Source organism: Xenopus laevis, chromosome 9_10S, assembly GCF_017654675.1.
Source record: "Xenopus laevis strain J_2021 chromosome 9_10S, Xenopus_laevis_v10.1, whole genome shotgun sequence".
NCBI lineage: Eukaryota > Metazoa > Chordata > Amphibia > Anura > Pipidae > Xenopus > Xenopus laevis.
Window position 1 is genome coordinate 44,236,674 of NC_054388.1, and position 8,674 is coordinate 44,245,347.

Sequence of the window (8,674 nt, forward strand, 5' to 3'; positions counted from 1 at the left end):
AAAAGCAGATCAGTAAAGTAGCTGAGTAGTCACTGCAAAGTGCTGAGTGTACTGCCACCCTGGCCATGGAATGGAATGACCCCCGCTGACTCAGCACCAAGCTGATTATGGAGACCCCGCAGAAAGGCAGATTGGTACTAGTGGTACGTCCCCCCCCCCTGATTATTAACTAACTAAATGACAGGGCATGTGGGGGAGCCACTGGAAAATTAGGAGCCTGCGCTAAACCCTCTGCCTACTCGCACCACCTGTACAAACAACCAACCATCTCTTTATAGAACCACGGCAGAACTTTTATATTCCTCAATAGGAAATTAACAACCAGCCTGGGTCCTATCCAGAGGGAAGAGTGCTGGTGGGCTGAAGAAGGAACGGAAACGCAAAGGGTTTAATAATCATGCCAAATGCCTTCACAAAATCTTGGGTATTCCTTATAGTAAAGGGCCACACTGTACTACTGATCCCAGCATCCTCCATTGACCAGAGCCTGCAGCAAGACAGGGAGAGATTGATAAATAAGTGCATTTCTGATTAACCTCAACCAGGCTGTTTGCCATGTAATGTACTATTAAAGGCATTTTAATCTACTGGTGCTGTACAAAAACCTTCTTTTGCACTAATGGTGGAGGATGGACCACTGATGGTCGTGCACCCATTATTGCATTTATGTTGGGGGATTTCAGCTGACTCAAGCATACAATTGTTGTAACCTCAATCTTTTCCCTTGTTAAGGGTAAGGCTATGTTAAGGCTATGTTAAGGGTAAGACTATCTCCCCGAACTGCCTCATGTTTTGCCATAGGCTGTAATGAAAAGTCGCCTGCGCTAATGCACACGCGGTGATACGTTTTCAATAGTCACCTGAAGTTTGACTCTTCATTATAGCCTATGGGAAAACACGCTGAGGCAGTTCGGGGTGATAGTCGCTCAGAAGACGAGGCGATTAGTCGTCAGGTGACAAAATCTCCCCGAATCTCCTCGTGTGGCCTTACCCTAAGGCTTTTGTGCCTGCCATATAAATGGGGACTGTTGATGGGTGGAGCTTTTGCATCATTGGATCAGCACAATTTTGTAATGGAGAAATGCCCCTTAGCTTTCTGCTTCACTTGAATGGGAATTATACTGCCAGTAGTATGAGCTCATACCCCTCAGCAGGTAATATTAAGGATATTTGTCCAACATATGAAACATTACTAATGTATATATTCTGATTGACAAATAAGCAGCTTATCTGGGTCTCATTCACTAAGCCCACATTTGCTGTGCCATCCAGTGTTTTCTTATGGACAATTGGTTAAATTGCGTCGCAGTCAGATCATATAAATTGTGTTTGGTAGGGACACACATGCTCGCAAATAGATAATAAATGTAAATTCATTTTCCCTTGCAAAATTACCTTTTACTGTTATAACGTAGAGCTTTTTCAATTGGGGTTCCCTTTAGAGCAATGTGACATCACACTGATTTGTTACTGCTGCAGGAGACAAATCTCGTGAAACTGCTTTCCAACTGGCAGTAATGTTAATCGACAGTGGGAAGCCTTACGTGTCTCTTAGTTATCCAAAGTCGCCCAAAGTTTCCTGCCAGAGAACTTCAGGCGGCTTTGGAAAACTGAAGCGTCTTGTATGTTTTTACACCTGTGGTTTACATTATTGCTGGTGGGAAAGCATTTTCGGGAGACTAGCGCATTTTACAGCATGCGACAAATCTCCCTGTGTGCCCATACTAGTGCTCACCTGTCTCTTATTAGATTCTCTTGATGGCACAAATTTCCAGCTTCTCATCATCTCTGTTTATTTATTTCTGCCTGTGACAGGGAGATCCATTCTCTAATCCACCGCCCCCGCCAATTTGATGCTCTGGCAGCTTTTTCTAAATAAGCATTTTGGGGTAATTATACAGCTTCCAGGGAGAAAACACAATAGATCTATAGAAGCCAACACAGGGACATTATGGCAGCTGTTCTGTGAGTTTCCTGTCCTGCAATTAAAAGCTTGACCCCTGCAATCAGGTTCCCAGAAGGAAGTGCAAGTAGAATTGGGCCTGGGAATGATCGATTTAAAGGGATACTGTCATGGGAAAAAACATTTTTTTCAAAATGCATCATTTTATAGTGCTGCCCCAGCAGAATTCTGCGCTGAAATCCTAAATATTTTTTTATATTTAATCTTGAAATCTGACATGGGGCTAGATATATTGACAGTTTCCCAGCTGCCCCCAGTCATGTGACTTGTGCACTGATAAACTTCAGTCATTCTTTACGGCTGTACTGCAAGTTGGAGTGATATCACCCCCTCCCTTTCCCCCAGCAGCCTAACAACAGAACAATGGGAAGGTGACCAGATAGAAGCTCCCTAACACAAGATAACAACTGCCTGGTAGATATAAGAACAGCACTCAATAGTAAAAACCCATGTCCCACTGCGACACATTCCAGTACATTGTGTAGGAGAAACAACAGCCTGCCAGAAAGCAGCTCCATCCTGAAGTGCTGGCTCTTTCTGAAAGCACATGACCAGGCAAAATGACCCGGGATGGCTGCCTACAAACCAATATTACAACTAAAAAAAATACACTAGCTGGTTCAGGAATGAAATTTTATATTGTAGAGTGAATTATTTGCAGTGTAAACAGTGTAATTTAGAAATAAAAACTACATCATAAAAATCATGACAGCATCCATTTAAGGGGATTTGGGATGCCAGAACACCTAATAGTTGGTTTTGTGTAGGTCCATAATTATCCTATAGGAGGCAGAGCAGGAAAGCTGGGCAATCACAGGGCTCCTGATCTATGAAGTGTGGTTGTTAAAGGTGCACCAATGGCCTCCTAATATCTGCATATAGCAGCTGTTGAACCTCATCCAGAAAATTCTCTGTCATTTCCAAGAGCTGGAGCTGATGCCTTGTGTGTATCCTAGCATTTCACATCATATAAATGCGGCTTGTTATAGCTTAAAGCTGTGTAACTTGGGGAGGGGTTATTAGTGCTGCCCTGCCTGTGTGGGCCACGTGCCTTCTATCTGCCATCAAATTCTACTTTTTAACAATTAGCCCAATAGCCATTTAACAGTTACTAGGAGGCCATCATAGCTGTTTGTTTTTGTGTGCCAGCCCCCCACTTACATCCACATGTCATGGATCAGGAGGGGGTACCCTTCAGGAAAGCTGCACTTGGAGCCTTATGATTGCCCAGCTGTGAATCAGACGCACTCTAATGAGAGAAAGGGGGCTCTGATTATTTTCCTAACAGATCTGCTTTCATATAAAATAAACTCTCTCGTCCCATGAAAGACTCGTCCTGAACTTGCCTCCTCATCACTCTGCAGTTTCAACAAGCAGGAGAGGGCAGACTGTGTGTGTGTGTTGAGAGAAACGTGTTCAGCAATCTTAGCTTCAAGGAATACTACTCTAATGAGTCCCTGACCCAAATGTACATAAACAGCTGCATGTGCCAATTTACTTCCATACAGACTCCCTTTGCAGTTATTTTATTACTTCAACTGGAACTGGTTCTCTTTACCTTTTAGTTGTTGATGTGCTAATATTCTGATTGGCTACAGGTTGGTCTAGCCCTGTGAATGGTCTAATGATCTGCTTGGCTATAGGTTGATCTAAGGGCTCTTACTGATGAGCGGTTGAAGCTGCACTCCCCTGCGTTCAGCCGCAGGGGAGCGCAGGAATAGACACATTTAGCTTTTTTCAATGGGGCTGAACTCACACAGGTGTGTGTAGGCGCCGAACGCAGGAAAAATGCAGCATGTTGCGTCTCAACCTGCGTTCGGCACCTACACGCACCTGTGTGAGTTCAGCCCCATTGAAAAAAGCTAAATGCATCTATTCCTGCGCTCCCCTGTGGCTGAACACAGAAAAACAGAACGCAGGGGAGAGCGCAGCTTCAACCGCTCGTCAGTAAGAGCCCTAAAGGTAGCCATACACTGGCCAATAAAATCTGCCAGACCAGATCTGTCGGCAGCTAATTGGCCAGTGTATGGGGCCCTCTGATGGGCTTCCCCAATATCTGGCAGGCAGGTTTAACAATCCCATCTGATCTGGGGCTGCATCAGTTTGTTGATGTGGTCCTCATTCAAACCACCAGCTTTCCCCGCGTTGTGATCTGATCTTTGGGCCCTGATAATCTAGCTGGCTGCAGGTTGCTCTGGTCCTGTGAATGGTTAAATGATCTGGTTGGCTATGGTTTGCTCCAGCCCTGTGCTGATTGCCTGTATGTTAGGGTGGCCATATACTACAGGATCTGCTTGTTTGGCAGATCTTTCCCCCAATATGCCCACCAAAGGCAAGGCAATATCGGGCTAATCGGATTGTTCTGCCATAGAGCAGAATGATTACAATGATGGGAATAGGAGCTAAAGGGATGAGGACCACATTAACTAGCTGATGCAGTCCTCATCCTGTCAGCGCCTATCCCCATCATTGTATTCCGATTGTTCAGCTCTGGGCAGATCGATCAGATTAGCCCGATATTGCCTTGCCTTTAGTGGGCATTTTGGGGGGGGAAGATCTGTCAAACGAACGGATCTTGTAGTGTATGGCCACCCTTATATACAGGCAGCGCCGGGCCAAGCCGACTGGAGAGAGCCAGAGGGAAGAGTGCATTGGAAGGGAGGGTAGAGTGAGCAGGAGGGGAGAGAGCGTAAGAAGGGAGGGGAGAGAGAGCAGGAGGTGAGGGGAGAGAGTGCCGGAGGAAAGGGAGGCGGGGAAAGCAGCGAACATGGACTAGGGGTAGGCAGAAAACAGGTACCTTTCCAGCACCACCCTTTTGTTGCGCCCTAGGCAGGTGCCTCTTCTACCTGCCCCTAGTTCCGGCCCTGTATACAGACAATCAGCACAGGACTAGAGCAAACCTGAAATTTTTAAACGTCATGGAGGCCTTTCGGAAGACCCCATACATCGGCAGAAAAAAACTGCCAAATCAGTCTTAAGAACCCGAATCGGCAGCTTAAATCTGCCCATGTATGACCACCTTTAGTTTAATCCTGCAAAGGAAATCCTGCGAAGGAAGACAGAAAATGTCACAAAAGTAAATACAATTTATTTGGTTCTGTTCATGCTGCACCAGCAGTGTAAATAACAATGAATTCATTTCTTTTTATAAACCAAATCTGAGCAGTGACTGCTAAAATTCCCCAAATGTCCATTTATTTGAAGAAAAACAAGTCATGGGTAAAATAACGTCACAATATCTGAAATGAGCAATAAATCATCCAGTGTTCTTCTGTGCATCTATCACTCCTCATGGAACCGATGTCTGTGTCTTGCCCGAGATATAGCTAAGCAATGTTTCCTGTAATATCCAAAATATTGGGTGCATTCAGCATGAAAAGTCATATCTGCAACTGGAACTAATACTGTAAGGCAAATGCGATGCATTCCTTTTAACCCAGTGTTAAATAAACGATGAGCAAGTGTTGGTACCTACAAAAGATACAGTATATCAGGCACAAGGCTGCAGGCTGAGTTATACAGGAACTTTGAGTATGACTCATGTATTATAAGGGATAATGTACCCCCTACTGTAAATGATAAGGATATTAGAAGTCACTGAGGGGTTCTGTGACCATATAAAGGCACAAGGCTGCAGGCTGAGTTATGCAGGGAACTCTTAGTGTCACTCGTGTATTATAAGGGAAAATGTACCCCCTACTGTAAATTATAAGGATATTAGAAATCACTGAGGGGTTCTGTGACCATATAAAGGCACAAGGCTGCAGACTGAGTTATAAAGGGAATTCTGAGTATCACTCGTGTATTATAAGGGATAATGTACCCCCTACTGTAAATAATAAGGATATTAGAAGTCACTGAGGAGTTTTGTGGCAATATAAAGGCACAAGGCTGCAGGCTGAATTATACAGGGAACTCTAAGTATCACTCATGTATTATAAGGGATAATGTACCCCCTTACATAAATTATAAGGATATTAGAAGTCATTGAGGGGTTCTGTGACCATATAAAGGTACAACCAGCTTAGCGATTTAAGGAGCACTCACAATCGATCTCGCTCACCTGCTGTGCTGCTGGATGCGCATCTTCCCCAGACAGTGTGGTCATAAAGGAAGTGCCGATAGCCACAAAATGTGTCAAGCGCAGTCTGTATGTGCGCTTCATGATATTTTAATAATGATGAAATAAAGAAATAATTTTCATGGCCCACTGGTGCTCTGTTGTCATACTGTATAAAGGCACAAGGCTGCAGGCTGAGTTACGTACCTCTGAACTGTCCAGTTTTTTGCAGGACAGTCCCTATTGTGACAGCCCAGCCTGCAGTCCCAGATTGCTACTGAAATGTCCTGACTTTCTCTTTGATCTCCTACACTGAACAGCCAAAAAATGATACAATGTTTCTAAATGAATTGGCCCAGAATATATGGTAGGTGCACTTAGATACTATGTAACAATTTAAGATAAGCAAAAAATCAATTGTAACAATTTAATATAAGCAGGTGTCTTGGGCAAACTGTGACTTGCACCTTAAAGGGCAATTCACCTTCACTAGCAAAACTGTAATAACACATAAAAACCACAGAAATGTGTTCAGACTTTCATAACCTGCCAAATTTTGTAAAATGAACATGGTAATTAGGGGGTGTGGTCTCAAAAATTGGCATGGTCAATTTTTTTTTCGCCTAGCAGATCTGTTTGTCCCTCTTTCTATTCCCATAATGTTGGGAGGTATGTCGTTATACAGGGAATTCCGAGATAAATTTTTTTTATAGTTGAATGAATAACAGGTTTCGAGATGATAGATGCCACATTCTTGTAGAATTGTAATCTTAGCAGGCCCAGGGATAATTGTCAGGGAGACAGTACAAGTAGCTAGAGATAGACTAATCTGTAGATAAATCATACCCCATAGATGTTCTTTTGTCCAGTGCACCTGAAATTGCACAGTGCACCTCTATTCATTTACCAGCAGCTGTTATTCTATAAAATGCATCTCTTTTTTGCAGCCTTCTTCAATTTCGCTCTTTCTTTCCCCTTTTTTCCCTTTCCACAATGCACTTTCACAGGCTGTCGTTAAATATTTACGAACCTCCTAGCATGACATCTGTTCACTATTTTCCTGGGCGATGTTCCTCGTGGGCTGGTTGCCACACAGACAGAGGGGCTTGGCAGCTTCACATAGCGAAGGACACAATAAACTGAAGGATCCAACCTGGGCTGCTCACATTACTTAATCATTGTGATCACTCACAGGTTGTGAAAGCTAATGAAGGCTGCACTTTACGGACTTCTCTTACCTCTCTGCTCGGAGGCAATTCTTTGAATCCACAACACCATTTGCGCAGGACTATTTTCTGTTCCCTGTCATGCTTGACTTCCTAAACATGACCTCTTACTTAGTAATAGGACCCTTCTGAACCTTACGTTTAAAGTCAAGTGGTTGCAAAACAGTTGATAAATACATTTTAAAAAATGTTTATAATTTATAATTAAAAGAGCTATTTATTTTAATAAAGCATTGATTTCTACTATCCATTTAATTCCCAGTAGAGGGTATATTATCCCTTATAATACATGATAATTTATAATTAGTGATGGGCAAATAAATTTGCGGCGAATTTCCGGCGTCAAAAAGATTTTGGACGCACGTCTAAAAAGTCACTTGCGGCACATCAACACTATTCGTACGCCCATTGACTTTAATGCCAGCGTCAAAATTGATGCAAGCAACTTTTCTGATGTGCGTCCAAAATTGGACGCGGGCGTAAATTTTTTAATTTCACTATTTTTTCTTAAAAAATTTTGCCGTTTCGTGAATTTTTCAGCAAAGCGAAACAGGAGAAATTCGCCCATCACTATTTATAATAGATAATATATAATAGGAGTGATACTCCTGCTGTCTTGTGTCTTTATATAATAATATCCTTATAATTTACAGTAAGGTGTACATTATCCCTTATAATACATGAGTGATACTCAGAGTTCCCTGTATAACTCAGCCTGCAGCCTTGTGTCTTTATATGGTCACAGAACCCCTCAGTGACTTCTAATATCCTTATAATTTACAGTAGGGGGTACATTATCCCTTATAATACATGAGTGATGCTCATGGTTCCCTGTATAACTCAGCCTGCAGCCTTGTGCCTTTATATGGTCACAGGACCCCCCAATGACTTCTAATATCCTTATAATTTAGAATATGGGTACAGTATCACTTATAATACATGAGTGATACTCAGAATTCCCTGTATAACTCAGCCTGTAGCCTTGTGCCTTTATACGGTGACAGGACTCCTCAATGACTTCTAATATCCTCATAATTTACAGTAGGGGGTGCATTATCCCTTATAATACACTAGACATTAAGCCTGTTAAATTAACGGGCGCTAGAACATATGTAGTCAGACGGTCCGTGGGGCACATGCGCAGTAGCGCAATCCCACGGACAATGGGACTGGACGCAGAGACACTTCAACTTTATTATATAGGATGAGTGATACTCAAGGTTCCCCTCAGCCTGCAACCTTGTGCCTTTATAAGGTCAAAAGACCCCTCAATGACTTCAAATATCCTTATAATTTACAGTAGGGGGTACATTATCCCTTATAATACATAAGTGATGCTCATGGTTCCCTGTATAACTCAGCCTTGTGCCTTATGCCTTTATATGGTCACAGGACCCCCCCAATGACTTCTAATATCCTTATAAT

General features: G+C 42.9%; 1 long non-coding RNA gene across 1 annotated transcript; it reads right to left on the reverse strand.

Annotated features, from left to right (window-relative positions):
- Positions 1–5,035: 5,035 nt before the first annotated feature.
- Positions 5,036–7,182, reverse strand: LOC108702396. The gene is made up of 2 exons (XR_001933267.2): positions 7,054–7,182; positions 5,036–5,434 (listed from the first exon to the last, which is right to left on the reverse strand). It is a non-coding gene; the product is annotated as an uncharacterized LOC108702396 (long non-coding RNA).
- Positions 7,183–8,674: the final 1,492 nt, after the last annotated feature.